The sequence below is a fragment of the Tinamus guttatus genome, unplaced genomic scaffold (assembly GCF_059628265.1).
Source record: "Tinamus guttatus ecotype Peru unplaced genomic scaffold, ASM5962826v1 Tinamus_guttatus_pri_ptg000287l, whole genome shotgun sequence".
NCBI classification, from domain to species: Eukaryota; Metazoa; Chordata; class Aves; order Tinamiformes; family Tinamidae; genus Tinamus; species Tinamus guttatus.
Genome location: NW_028288821.1, coordinates 4,820,064 through 4,834,158, shown reverse-complemented (window position 1 = coordinate 4,834,158; position 14,095 = coordinate 4,820,064). Strand labels below are relative to the sequence as shown.

Here is a 14,095-nt window from a genome sequence, read left to right as displayed (position 1 = left end):
GTCCTTTTGAAAAGAAGCAGGAAAGATACAAGAAAATGATTGCATAATTCAGCATGTATATTTTTTCCTGTAAGAAAGATCTGAAAAACTTTCCAAATGTCCTCTTAAGGGTTCACTCTAGATTAATGTCTGTGCATCTTAATCTTGGGACTGCCATCAGAAAAAACTGTATGAAAATAGGCTAGAAACTGAAACTTAGCCCTAAATCCTGTAGTTTAGTTGCCTGGCTCCATGGTGCCCTATGAGGTTATGCTACTTCACATAGGAAGTGGCAAAATGGAAAATTAAACTGCAACTTTGTGCTTGATTGTTGAGAAGACACCCAAACTATGAGCTATGCAACAGAACTGCTGCCCTCTTTTTTTTTTGGAAGGACAACTTGCTTTATTCTCTATGGAAACAATAGATTTGAAGACGTTAATCTTTTTAGATGTAGGCTTTCAAGGTGTCCTGTGAAAGAAGATGATCTACTAAGTGTTTACACCAGTTTTTGTAGCTTTCAATCTAACAGAGCAATCTCATCACCTGAGATCTCCCAGGGTTTTAGTCTGAAACTAAAGTTCAGCCTGAATTTAAGCAGAGACCATGCTGATAGCATATACAGAGCTTAAATACAGGTTATATGATGCACTGGAGAATGAACAGCCCTATGCTGTCGGGATGGACAAATAAAACCGAATAAGTCCTTCTCTCCCTTTTTGACTATTCTTATGCAAATTAAATACATGATGGAACCTAATACATAGGTTATGTACAATAATACATCCCCTGGAGGGAGTGTAAAGGTTACTGTGGAGATGGAGGAGACCTTTCCTGCTGCACTGGGGGCAGATTAACAGCGTACCTGTCAGTCTGCTTCCTGGAAGGAAAAACAGTTCCCTGTGGCTGAACTACGTGTACGCAAACACCCGCACAAAATGCTTTGCTTGGAATTATTCACTGTAAAGATGTCCTTTTATTTTCATGTTCGGCTTTATTTTAGAGAAGCTACTGTGGGATGTGGGAAGTGCATTTAATCTATACTTACTGGCCCATTCTTTTGGTTTTCAAAAGTAAAGATTTGGTCGGAAGAAGCTGAACAGATTTGCACAGGTGTAAAGGTTTCCTCTTATTAGTATTAAAATAAACCTGGAACTGTTAGTGACCTGCAGTTTAGTTTTTTTAACCGTCCTTGGTTGGTCTGGAAAGCATTTATTCCATTAGCAGGCTATAAAAATATTCTTAAAATAAATTAACAAATAAAAATCTTTTGTGAAAATGCTGAAACTAAGTGGAACACTTCCAGAAAAATCAAGCATTATTATGAATTTTTAAAAATGTGTGTAAAATAATCCTGTCTTCCAAAAAGATACTTGAAGTTGTTTGGATAGAGTTGGCATCTGCCAGAGTAGTCACACGTAAGATAACATGATTGACCATTTTTGGCATACGATGGTCTAAATTGGCTCATCTATTGGCTGTCAGTCTCCTCTGAATTAGATCCAACTCTTTGTAGGCACGTTTCCATCTGGTTAAGTTTAGGACTCAAGCTGTTTATATATATATATTTTTTTAAAAGTGTTTTTTACCAATAACAATCTCTGAAAAAAGGTTTGTGCTTATGTTCCTAATGCATTTTAAAACTATTTGGTTTTCTTTATTGGGCAGGTTAACCTTCCAAAAAGTGAAAGAGTATGTGCACATCTATTAAGACCTTTGAAACATACAAATATAATTGAAAATAAATCTACATTTTACATATATATAAGCACGCGTGTGTAAATATAATTCTGTAATATGCTTTCTTCTTAACTGGAAAATCAGATTTTAAGTCCGCTAATATTTTAACTTGCTGCATTAGGAAAGTAGGATGAATGCATGCTGTTATATTCTCATTGAGTCTTTCTAAGATTGGCCTTGCATTATTTTTATTCTGAATATTAGCCATCTGGCACTGTGCTGCAGTATTTAGTGCCACAAATAATAATGAAAAATATGGTAATATCTTTAGGATACTTTAACATAAAAAATATAAGACAGAGGTGATAAAGCTTTGGGCTTGTAATCTTAAAGCTGCCAAACCATGTTGTTCCCTCTGCCCTTGTTTTTCATAAATGATTTTTGATTGGAGACTGTGGCAGTAATATGAAGTCATTGGTTAATGCACATCAATGAAACAGCATTTCTTGTAGTTACTGAACTACAATCCTGATGAAGGATAGGTAGGAAACTCCCAAGGTTTGTACTTTTTGGTTAGATGTGGGCACATCCCAGACACGTGGGAAAAAGGTCTTCTGCTCTATCAACTACAAATCTTCCAGAGAGGACTTGGTCTTTCGCACATTAGTGAAGCCCTGTATTAGATGCTTAAAGAGCCTTTTCCTCTTGTCCCTCCACGTTAAAATACGGTGATGAGGCTGTTGCATATTCAGCAAAACTCTCTCGTGTGTGTGTTGGGGGGGAGGTATTAAATGTGGTGAGAATTTTAATGATTCTCTTGGCTGACAGAAAGGTCAATTGCAAGTAATTTTGTAGAACTTACCAAATTTTCTGTTTCAGGAAAACAATTGAAAGATGTTTAGGCTCAAAGAAAATGAGTTTTTTCATGAACATTCATTTTAGAGAACACTTTTGCAGGAAACAAGTATTTATGTATTTCTTAAAGGTTGAATTTATTTTCAGACTGGTCTTGCCATCCCAATTGCCGCTTTGACCAATGCGACCATGTTAGGTTGTTGCTGTGTGTGCGTGAAAAACAACTGTGTTCATCTGTTGTGCTCTCAGTAACCTCTCCACTGCTGGAGTGTCCTTCATACTGGAAACGAGTGTAATGTTTAAGGGGTCTTAATATTTACCAACGAAATCAAATTGTTTATTAGAACACTGCAAGTAACAACTCTATCAGAAATAAATAGGACTTAACTACTCTTTCTACACAGCCCCAAACCAACAGGCTAACATGAAAGATGACAGCAAAAAGAAATTGATGTTAGTGAAGAATCTTCACCAGTTCTTTCAATTCTACCATGCTCATCCAGGATTTCTTACTGCCTGGCAGCTTGGCCAAAGAGATAACTAGGTTTGGACTATGTGGTATAGGACTTCACCACTGTTGGTGGTTTATCTGCAGATCATCAGTCCGCAGCAGGTAGCAGAGGAGTCCAGTGGAGGAGGAACCTGGCTCACTAGGCTGGCTGACTGCTACCAAATCTGTATGGAATCCACAGCATGTCTTGTAGTTTCCAAACACCTGCTGGGCCCAGTGTTCAGTGTCTGAGCAGCAAATTCAGTGTGTGCAGAGTGTGCTGGGCTCGGTGGTGAAATTTTAGACAAACGTGGGATCCGTAAGTCCAGTGAGTCAAAATTGGCCACTCGTGATGTTTTGTATTCATGGGTGGTTGCGTCCCCTGCGGGGCTGCAGGACGTGGGTGCAGAAGAGACCCTGGTCCCTGCTGCTGAGGTGTGGGTGGGAGTTTCAGCTTTGTGGCTACCGAAGTGCCGAGCTGCTCAGCAGCCCCTGCCTGCTCAAAGCTGGCGTTTGGTGTAATGATGCATCTTTTTCTCACTGTGACTGTGTCCTTTCACATATCCTGACCCTTCGGTGTTCTTCAGGTTTTCCTATAACCTTGCTCTGGTTCACTGTGAATACACCAGACCATTCTAAAGTCTTTTTACTTTTTTACTTTTACTTTTTTTCATCCAGCAGCCTCCTCTCCCCTAAAGTAGCCAAGGTGGCTAGCCCTGCCAAGGGAAGGAAAGAACACAGACCCTTCTGTCTGCAGAGCATTCGCCTTGGCCAAGGCACAAATGTGCACTTTTATTTCCTCCTATTCAGAAGGCACCAATAGTCAGGTGTTTGGCCATGAAAACGTGGTAAGACACATTTACAATCTGAGCAGATTTTAAACATTTTACAAGTCAAAGATGAAATATAAGGAGGGAGATGGGAGGAAAACAGAGAAATAGGTATGAAGTAATTTGGGTGATTAAAGCCTATTAGCAGCACAGTTTTAATGTTGCGTGAGGCCATGAGAGTCTTGGAGTGTATTAATCTATTGGAACTTTCTGATTAGAGTAAGAAAGAGGTGTGTGTGTGTGTTTTTTTTTTTTTTCTCGTTCTTTTTGAGTCTCACAACAGAGTTCATTAGTGCTGTAGCAAGGGAGGTGTTTTGTTGTTTGTTTTTCTTTTTTGGGATGCAGGGGGTTGACCAGTCAAGCAAAGAGCATATTAAGGAATGGAGAAGGCTGAAAAACTAACCTGGACCCTCCTTGCCTTCCTCCGGTATAGCTGTCAGGCATGTCAGAAATTTGTCTTGCCCAGAAAGGTCAGCAATGGCCTTGAGGTTTCTCCTGTCTGAGTGTTTCTGAAATGTCACCAGTCAGGACAAGGAGGATGTATGGACTGTGTAGCAGCAGCGTTTTCCCATCTCCTCTTAGCTCACTGGAAGAGGCACAGAGACCAAGGAGCAAGGAAGGAGTCTTTCTGCAGCCGCTGGAGTTCATAACGAAGCGCTGCTGAGGGTAGCATTTCAGTGGCTGTGTTGATAGAGCTCTGAGGCTTGCCAGGTGCAACGGTAAAGCAGAAGTTCAGTACTTGGCAGTTCATAATCCCAGCTTTGTTTCTTCTTCAGTAATTTCTTCAGCCTCAGTAAGAATGAGTCACTGTTTGCAGGCTCAGAATTATTTCCTGCAGCAGATTATCAGTTTTGAATCACACATCAGGAACTGGGAAAGGAGGAGATGGGGTGACTTCCTCACCGCCTCAATGCATGGAGCATCTCCCATTTCAATAGTTTTTGGACCATAATGCTACAAAAACGGTTTAATTCACAGTGTAATTTCTAAATGTGACTCTCTTCATGCAGCTGTTCCCTGGCTCCAATCCCAATTTAGATTATTACCTGGAGACAGAGGCCTCTGAAAGGACCTGTTTTCCAGTGCATGAGGCAATGCTGTGCTCTGCCAGGTGTGGTGGACATGCACAGAGGGCCATGGCAGGGTTCAGGAGGGGCTGTGGTGTTGGGGCTGTGTCATGCAGCAGGTCAGGACCGCTGTCCACGACTTTCTGGCCTCTCTTCGGCTTCATTAACTGCACTCTGCCCCCACACACCCTCCTTGTTCTTCTAAATCTGGCTCTGCAGGGTGTAGGTCTTGCTTGGGGAGAAGCTGTGGTTCTGTTCTGTAAATGCATGAAATACAGATCTGCCTCTGGGTAAAAATTAGTTGGATGAGTGTCTCTGCAGCTGCCACATTTCCAACCTGCTCAGGAGCTTCAGTCTAGCCCTACTACCCATACTGGAATCCATTCCTGCTCTTTTGCTACAGGACATTCCTTTTAACACGTCGCCTCCATCTGCTGGGGTCCAAGTGTCATCCTCCTTGTTCAGGAACTGATCCTGAAAGTCTGGGCAGCCCTGTGATTGAGTCGTATATTGTTGTGGTCCAAAATCACGTTTATGTTGTGCTTGGGCTACAGGCAAACCAGAATCCTCTTGTGATGCTCTGGTAAACCCTTTAGAACGCCTTAGGTAAGGGGCTGCATATTGCAGAATTGAATCAGGCCATGCAAAATGAAGGATTTACCCTGTGTTTGGTATGCCTTGATGAGGTTCTCATGGAAATGAGGCAGAAAGGATGATTTGGAAATAAGTACTTTGGAAACTGGAAATTACCACGGCATGGGACTATTACTGTACTGCAGGTTCTGCTACTTTTTGACCCCAAGTCCTGCTTCCTAGACAGCCAAGCAAGCCTGGCCTGCACGTGTATGCCTGGACATGAGGATTTTGTGTGAAGGCAGCTGCGAGAATGGGACAGATGTCACTGTCTGATCTGCTCCATCTTCCAGTTGTAGCAACTGATTACGATGCGTGTTGCAGCTACACGGTACAGGGAAGGTCGGGAGAGCAGTGAGTGTGTGCGGGAGGGCAGAGCGAGGCGCTGGATGGCATCGCAATCTCTCCTCGCTCAGCGTTTTGTTGATCTCTTCCTGCCAAAAGGAGTTTCCTGAGAACCTTGTTCTCACACCTGCGAATCTTTTATCTGACAGTCTGGAAAATTAATACCCAGCCAAGGCAGGTAGCTGCACTTCCATTAAGTCAGTGCACTTTCTACATCTGTTTGTGGCAGTACATAAAAATCACAGTCCACAGGCTGTTAGTTTTTAAGATTGCCCAAGATGCTGTACAGAGTTTTATGCTGATGATTGGTTAATATTGTGGTAGCTCTGTAAATGAAGCACCTTAAATGAGTAGCATGTGGGTAAGTGAAACTCGAGACATCATGTTATGTCACAGCTACATAGATAATCTTTGTGCCTTATGCCTCTGTAGTTTCTAAAAGAAGACATTTAAATAAATACCTGAGTTGTCTTCTAAATGAGATCCAGGTGCAATGTTTATTTAATTGAATGTGTCATTTCGTCTCTAAGCTGGCTCTTCCCACGCTTGTGTCTAATACCTGTTGGGTGATGAGGCACCTTCAGCTGCTGGCTGTGTCCGTGTACCCCACCGTGCTGCCTCCTTGCTAGGACACGAGCAGGAGTGTGAGGACCATTCTCACCAGCTTGGTGCCAGGGCCCCAGCGCTCCGGCTCACGCGCTTGCCGCCCGCCGCGGGGCTGAGCGCGCGCGGTGCTGCGCAGCCGAGCTGCCAGATTGGCCGGTCGCTCTTCGGGAGCGCTTTGGAACGGAGCATCTTCCGGGTGAGCGCGCTGCAGGGGGGAACGATTGCAGGTGAAAACTCCCCTGCGTTTGTGGAATTTTGAAATGAGTTGGCCGAGCTAATGAACACATCCAAATACACGTTTGCTTCAGTGAGCTCTGCCAAATGCACTGTCACTGTCTCACCCGACCCTGATTAATTACTGATTTACAATATTTTTTCTGTCATGGGGAAAAAAAATGGGAGTATGTGTGAAATTAAATGCAGTTTTAAGGTAGAGATTTCTAATGTGCAAAGCTTAGGGAACTAAAAGTGGAATTTCTGCAGCAACTTGAATGATGAAGTTAGAGGAGAAAACAATAACTGAGGATAGGACTGGGAGCTGCTACTGCTATGACAGGGACTTGCTCTGTGGCCCTGGTCACATCACTTAACGCCTGCCTCTGCTTCTACATCAGGACGTAATACTTTGAGCAGTGGGAATGAATCATTTTTTGTTTGTATCCAACATATGGCACATCCTGGGTACCACCAGTAACAAAGAACAAATGATATTTGCTTATTTTGTAAGAGTACTGAAAATTAAATGATATGTAAAGCATTCTGAGTTCAGGTAGCATTTAATATACTGCCATGCAGGATTCCCATTTTATTATTGCATATGCACATAGGCATATTGGAACTGGCTTCAGATGCCACAAGAACAAGAACTGTAGTGTTTGGCATTTTAAAATCTCAGTTACCGTATTACCTAATCAATTCTGTAGATTGCTTAGGTTTGTGTCATGAAGCACACAAAAGCAGCGGAGTGTTTTGTATAAACGGTAACTTTAAAGGGGAACCTTCAGGAAGTAAGGAACGGCGTTAAATATCATAGAAAACTTAATTAAACTGAAAAGATAATACTCATGTTGCTTTTCTTTAATTGCAGTTAAAGCCCTTGTTTCTGGAGCTATTTTTTATTTACTAAGCAATTCTGTTGATTCAGAAGTTGTAATAACAAAACTTTCCTCCCGTCCCCAGTGCAATAATTACGGGGTAGGGTACACGTGTGAAGTTAGCAGTGCTGCAGATGCCATGTAGAAATAGTGCTGCAATACGGAAGCTATTTTGGGGCTCCTGCGAGGACGGATGCGTGTTACAAACTCACGTGCTCGCTCGCTGCAGATGGCTCCGAGCGCTCCGTTTCTCTCACCCAGGGCCCTGTCGCTCCTGTGTCTCCCTCGGCCCCGGGGCTCCCTGTCATTGAGCTGCTCCTCCGCTCCCCCTTGCAGCGAGGTTTGGGGACAGAACACGGCTAGTCGGGGCTCCGGCTGTGAAGTAGAAAAATGAGGGAGCTGAGGGCCAGCAGCTTGAGAAAGGCTGAGCATTCCCGAGATTAAGTTACTGTGATTTTAACGGGAAGAGGGAGGTAGTGTTTTGGAAACTGTTAAATATTAATGGCAAGAGGAAAATGGGTCTAAAAAATGGAACTTGTATCCTCTACTCTGAACGAATTTGCACCCCATCACCTGAGTGCACTCCCCGTTTCCCTGTTAAGTTTCCCAAGGTGGAAAAGTCGCCCTCGGAGCCGGGTTTGGGGACAGCCGCGGCGGGCCGCCCCGGGGGAGCCCGGCGGCCGCAGGCAGCCCTGACCCTCGCTCCGTGTTCTTCCAGCCAGGCCTCGCGGCCGCTCCGTCCTTCGCTCTTCCCGGCTGTTTCCAAGCGCCTTTTCCACAGCGGGAGGTGTCGCCGGCGGCTCCGGGGCCGCGGCCGCCGCCTCGGGGCGCCGCCCGGGGCCGCTCCCGGCGCACGGCGGTGGCGGCGGCACCTGCCCGGGCGGCAGGTGAGGCGGGGGGCGGCGGCGGGGGCGCGCGGACCCTCCATGGCCGGCGGCGGCGGCGCGGCGCGCGCTCCCGCGGCGCGGGAACAATGGCAGCGGCGGCGGCGCTCGGCGGCACCTCCTGAATGGGCCGGGGAGGCAGCGCGGGCGGCGGCGCGAGGGCAGCGCGGGGCCGCGCGCGGGCACCGGCGGCGGCTGCGGGGGCCGCGCTGGCTCCGCCGGCGGCCCTGAGGCGGCGGCGGGAGGGGGCGGGGCGGGGGCCGTCGCGCGCGGGGCGGCGGGAGGGGCGGGCGCGTCCACCTGCACGCGCCGGGGCCCCGGGCGCATGGAGCAGCGCTGAGCGCCGCCGCCCGCAGCGCCGCGGGCACCGCCGCCCCCGCGACGCCGCCGCCGCCGCCTCGCTCGCAGGCCCGGCGCTGAGGTGAGTCCCCCCGCCCCGGGAGCGGGGCCTGCGGCGGGGCCGCGCGGGCGCGGAGGCCTGAGGAGAAGTCGCGCGGCGACCGTTGGTGGTTGGAGGAGGGGGGGGCTCCGCGCCGGGGAAGGGGCTCGGCGGCGGCACCGGAGCGCGCCGGGGTGGGGGGGCCCGGCCCCGCTAGGCCGGCGGCTCCCGCCGCGTCTCGTCCCCGCGGGGCTCGCACTTGGCCGCGGCGCCGCGAAACGCGAGGGCGCCGGCCATGGAAGCGGCCGCCGCGCGCGGGGCCGCGGCCGCCCAAACGGAGCCGCCTCATTGTCTGCGGCTCCGTCCCGGCGAAGAGGCGGCCGCGGAGGCAGCGAGGCGTCTGCGCGGGCGGGCGGGCGGGCGAGCGGCCGCCGGCGGGGAGGGGGGCGCGATGCGGCTGGGGAGGCACCGGCAGCCGCGGCGCCGCGTTCCCCCCCCCCCCCCGCGGGATCTGCGCATCTTGCGCCTCCGCGCGCATCGCGGGAGCCGCGGGGCCGCCCCGCGCTCGAGCAGAGGCCCCCTCGGCCCGAGATCCCCCCGCGAGCACCAACATCCTGGTACTCGGATGCGCCTCCGCCGTGGGTGCCCGCCGCTATCACCAGAGCGGCGCGGGGATGCGGTACCGCCGTGCCCATCCTCCGTGCACCCCGTAGGCGCCCTATAGGTGCCCCGTATGCGCCCCATGCGTGCCCTGGCCTCCCCTAGCCCAGCCGAAGGTGGGGGGAAAGTGAGAAAATAAACGCGCTGCGCAGGTAGGGTGCGAGCGGCCCCGGCTCGTGGCCCGTGGCGGAGCGCGGTGGGAAGGGTGTGCGAGCGGGGCAGCGATCGGCAGCGCGTCACTTCTGCTTCTTTTTAAACAAATATTTGACAAAAGAGCCATGTTAAACGGGTAACAATTATGTAAGCCTATAGCAGGGTTTGATGTGTGTCGAGTCTGTTAAATAAATCAACCTGTTCACTGAATAAATCTGCTATGCACCAATGCTTTATTTTTTATTTTAGTTTTTAAGGGAATAAACCTGGTTGTGTATTTAAGATGTTTTCACTGAATCTGATGGTGAAGCCCTATAGCTGGAGAGAAAACTGTGCAGAGAATGGGGCGCAGAGGCACAAGGAAGGAGGGGACGCACCGAGGGATAAGATGGATATTAAAAATACACAAAGATGTGCATAAGGATCGCTAGTGATAAAATTCTCACTGATCCATGTCTTGATTGAGTATTTGCTTTGCAGTGGCAATGGCCCATACAAAGCTACATTGATTTAGCTTTCTCTGTTCGTGATGGCAGTTCTGGTGAATAATTATTTTCCCAAAAGCTCTAACGAAGGGAAGAAAGAGAGTGGCTGCTTGGCCTGCACAGTAGTACAGTATCTTTGAGAGTGTACATCCGGCTGGAAATAAAGAGAGCCAGTTCAAGTGCTACTACGTGCAGCAGAAATAAAAGCGAGGCAGAAGAGGGGAGCGACCACTCGTTTCCCCAGTCGTTTTCCCTCCCCTGCCCTCACTCCCCCTCACCAAGTTGTTCTGGGTTTGGGCTGGTGAAGGTGATGGTGGATTTTGTTTATTTTTTATTTGCTGTTGCCTTCTGGAGTAGAGGCTCAGTCAGCCCGGTTTGTTCTGAATTGTGCGAAGTCTTTTTCAGATAAAAAACAGATTGCTGCCAATAGATTTTAACTTGAGGAGCTGGTATGGGGGCTGTAAATAGGCTGATATATAGGACAGTATTTTGACTGTCCTTCTCTTTGGAGATGATGGTGCCTAGTGGATGTTTTTGTGGTCATTTGGTTGTGCCTCTCTTGCCTTTCCTTCCAGTGCTTGGAAAGAGCAGTGTAAGAAGGATTATGTATCTTTACAAAACATTTATAAGGCTACAAGATATCCCTAAATATAGGAATTTTGTTCAGTTTTCTATCCTAGATCTGGGATGCAACCATCCTTAGAAAGTGCAGTAGGACAATGAGGCTTTTCCACTGTAACCGAAGCAGTGATATTGCCAGACCAACCTGGTTGCTCCAAACTAAACAAACAATGAATGATATCCTCGAAGTTTCTGCCCCATCGCAAGCAAAGAAGCAAAAAGCAGTGCTGAGAAATAACCTCTTTCTTGGGCAGAATTGAGAGAGATGAAGCAGAAACACCATGGACCTTGTCCTGGTCGTTCCAGCGCATGCAGAAACCATGCAGGTGCTGCGGGAGCTGGTTTTGTGTTTAGCCCTGAGTGTCAAACATAATGAAACTGCTGTCATTTCTCAGTAATGACTGTTTGGGATATGTGAGGGAATTTAAAAAATACATATATTTTAGAGAACTGGGAGTAAAATGACATTAATACAATCTACCTGTTACATGCCAGATTCAGCACTTTCACTTGGGAGAGGATTGCACTTGTTGTTGTAGTATGTTTTTTATTTTTCTCAACGCTAGATCTTTGTGTACTTGCAGCCCCGCTTGACTTGCCTTTATAATCATTACCTATGTGTACAGTCAGGTGCTCGACAAGCCTGATTTTGTGGAAGCTGCCAGCAGTGAGTAAATGAGCCATGTGGCGTAAACCTGAGCGAGGCACGTTGCGCTGGGATCTTGTTTGTCCCTTTTTCCTTTGAATTAGCTGTGGGCACCTGCTTTGTCTCCCATGCAAGGACCCAGGTTGTCCTGCAAGAGGGACCTGCCCCATCTGCTACCTGTTTGTGGGGCCAGCAGAGTCTCAGTGGAGTCTTTTTGGTTTTTAGGGCTACCATGCACCATTATGGTGCAGACATTAAACAATTATAAGCTATTATGTTGTTGTGTAGGAAGTGGTGAGGTTCGGAAAGCAAAGATAATTAATTGGCTGGAGTATCCAGGTGTGGGATGCGGGTTTTGCCGGAGATGGGCGCGTTTCGGAGAGGCTGTTCTGCTCTCGGTGCTGCTCGCGGTTCCCCCCACATCGCTCTGTGCTGGTGGGGGCCCAAGCAAGGCTGGAGCTGGGCTGGGCAAGGAACCGTCCGTCCTGCGGGGCAGCCCTGCACCGGGCAGCGTGTGCTGTTCTTAACGGAGGCTGCTTCAAACCAGCAAGGTGAGGTTGCCGAAGTTCAGCAGTGCGCTGGGCAGCTGGGCAGCACTTCTGGGTGTATTTTGTTTGCTGGTCTAGGGGAACGATGTAATCTGCGTAACGCTGCTTTTCTGCGCCTTTGCTGCAAATTGATGTCTGGGGAATGACATGTTGCAAAGACTCGAGACCAGCAGGTCTCTGATATTTTTGTAGCAATGTCTTTTTATTCAAAGCAGGTGTCATGGAGATCTTTCATCCCAGGATTTCTTTCATCCCTGGCGTTTGTTAGCTCGTGTTAAAACTTTAAATCTCTGGAATTTCGTGTATACAGAAGGTGTTTTAATACAGCTTTTCGCAGGATGATTATGCAGTCTCTAAACACTGATACATCCGAGCCGGCTGTGTCTGCATCGTTACGTCAGCCCTCTGAATAATATAGGGCTGTAACCCAGTGCCCTCCTGTCACACGAGGGCTCTGAGCCAGGGGACGCTGCGCGAGGGCCCTCGTGGGGGATTGTTAACCCAGGCAGAGGCTTCTTCTGACCCTTAAATATTTAGAAGGTGACTTCAGCCCCGCGATGTGAGCTCACGCTGCCAGTCTGGTTTGGCTTTAGCAAAGCCCTGGAAACTCTTTTGGTTACAAAATGCGCTATTTGTTTAGTTTGTCTGAAGCCTTGTCTCAGAGCTCTCCCATGATAGAAAGTTCTGCTGGCTGATTTTTCCCTTTTACCAATCTTGTATTTCTCCATTTCTCCTTTTTCTTCCTCCTCTCTCCCCCCCGGCTTTTGATTGTACCAATATCTTTGTAATATGGATGAATGTGCCCACTAGAAGTCTCTGATTGATCTTCTTTTCTGAGTGTCTCGCTATTGTGCCTGGGGCAAGTATGGCCACAGCATGCTGGGCTGGAAGGCCTGGAATTACTTGGAAATGACCCCAGTTCATCCATTTATTGAGTCAGCCCTCACACCTGCATGAATTGCCATTATCATTACCGGTGTTCCTGTTTTTGCAAATAGCTTCGTTATCCCTAGACGAGACTGAAGCTTTTGTCTCTGCCCTGCGTCTGGGAGAGCTTGAGGTCTGACTTGTGCCTGTCACGTTACACAGCTCTGCAAATTCCAGGCTTCGTTTCAGAGCTGCGTTTGGCAGGAATGACAGAGGTTGTAGCCTGGCCCAGTGTTTGGGTTTATTGCCAGTTTGTCAGCTTTTTCACTGTGCTTATGTAGAACCTCGATGTGGACACCTGTGTTACGCAGGATGCTTAGCTGTGCACGGGTGGCCGTTTCAGCACATGAAGGTCGTCTTTACTGCTTTATGGCGTTTAGTGTTACGGTTTGAAGCTGTTCAGCGTGAGAGAGCAGAGTTTTCATTCTCAAATAAAATATTTGAACAATTTTCTATTTCCCCCACCCAGATAAAGACCTTTATATGAGCTAAACCCCAGGCATTACAACAGTACTTTTCCTGGGTTGCTGAGATGGTGGCTGACCCCAGGAGGTAGTTATAGGTTTGAGGATATTCAGACTTGTAGACCAACATTATCAAAGCAATCAGCTCTCACTGTGAACCTTGCAGGAACTGGCTAGACTTTCAGGAGTGCCAAGTAGCGGCTTGGTGAACCACGAGGTGCTGCTCCGTGCTGAGCTCTGCTGAAAAACCATCTGGCCGCTTCGTCGCTTACGCGAGAGCTGGGCTTTTTGACGGGCTGCTGCACAAAATCCCAGCTCATCCCTGTCCTCTTGTCCGTAAGGTCTGTACCATGCCCAAGAGTCGCTCTCGGAGCAACATGCTTAAAAATCAACTCCTGTCCTCATGCTCAGGAGTTTTGTGCTTGGGGAAGGACTTTTAATTGTGAGTTACAGGGCAGAAAGCCAAATGTAAAGACCACAGGCTCTACGGATTTTGCTTCCTGCACAATGTACCAATGAATGACTCGAGTCTTTGATGGAAAAGAGAAGCTGAGGCCATATGAAATGCCTGTTTATTGGCATTAATTATTTTTTATTAGTTACAGCATCCATAGTCCGTTGGCAGTAGAAGAGCCCAAAGTAAGAATATTAAATCTTCAGAAGTTTTTCAAAGCTTGCATTTTTCATAAGAAGCTTGTGAAGCTTCAAATCTAAAGCTTCCAAAGCCTTTTTCTTATTCTTCAGAAGTG

At 48.0% G+C, this 14,095-nt stretch overlaps 1 protein-coding gene across 1 annotated transcript in view; it reads left to right on the top strand.

Moving 5' to 3' along the window:
* Window positions 1-8,833: 8,833 nt before the first annotated feature.
* NEXMIF (neurite extension and migration factor) overlaps window positions 8,834-14,095 on the top strand; it is a 136,877-nt gene continuing 131,615 nt past the window's right edge. Inside the window, exon 1 of the mRNA XM_088527509.1 lies at window positions 8,834-8,884. The gene's annotated coding sequence lies outside the window, so the exon portion shown is untranslated. The remainder of the gene's footprint in view (window positions 8,885-14,095) is intronic.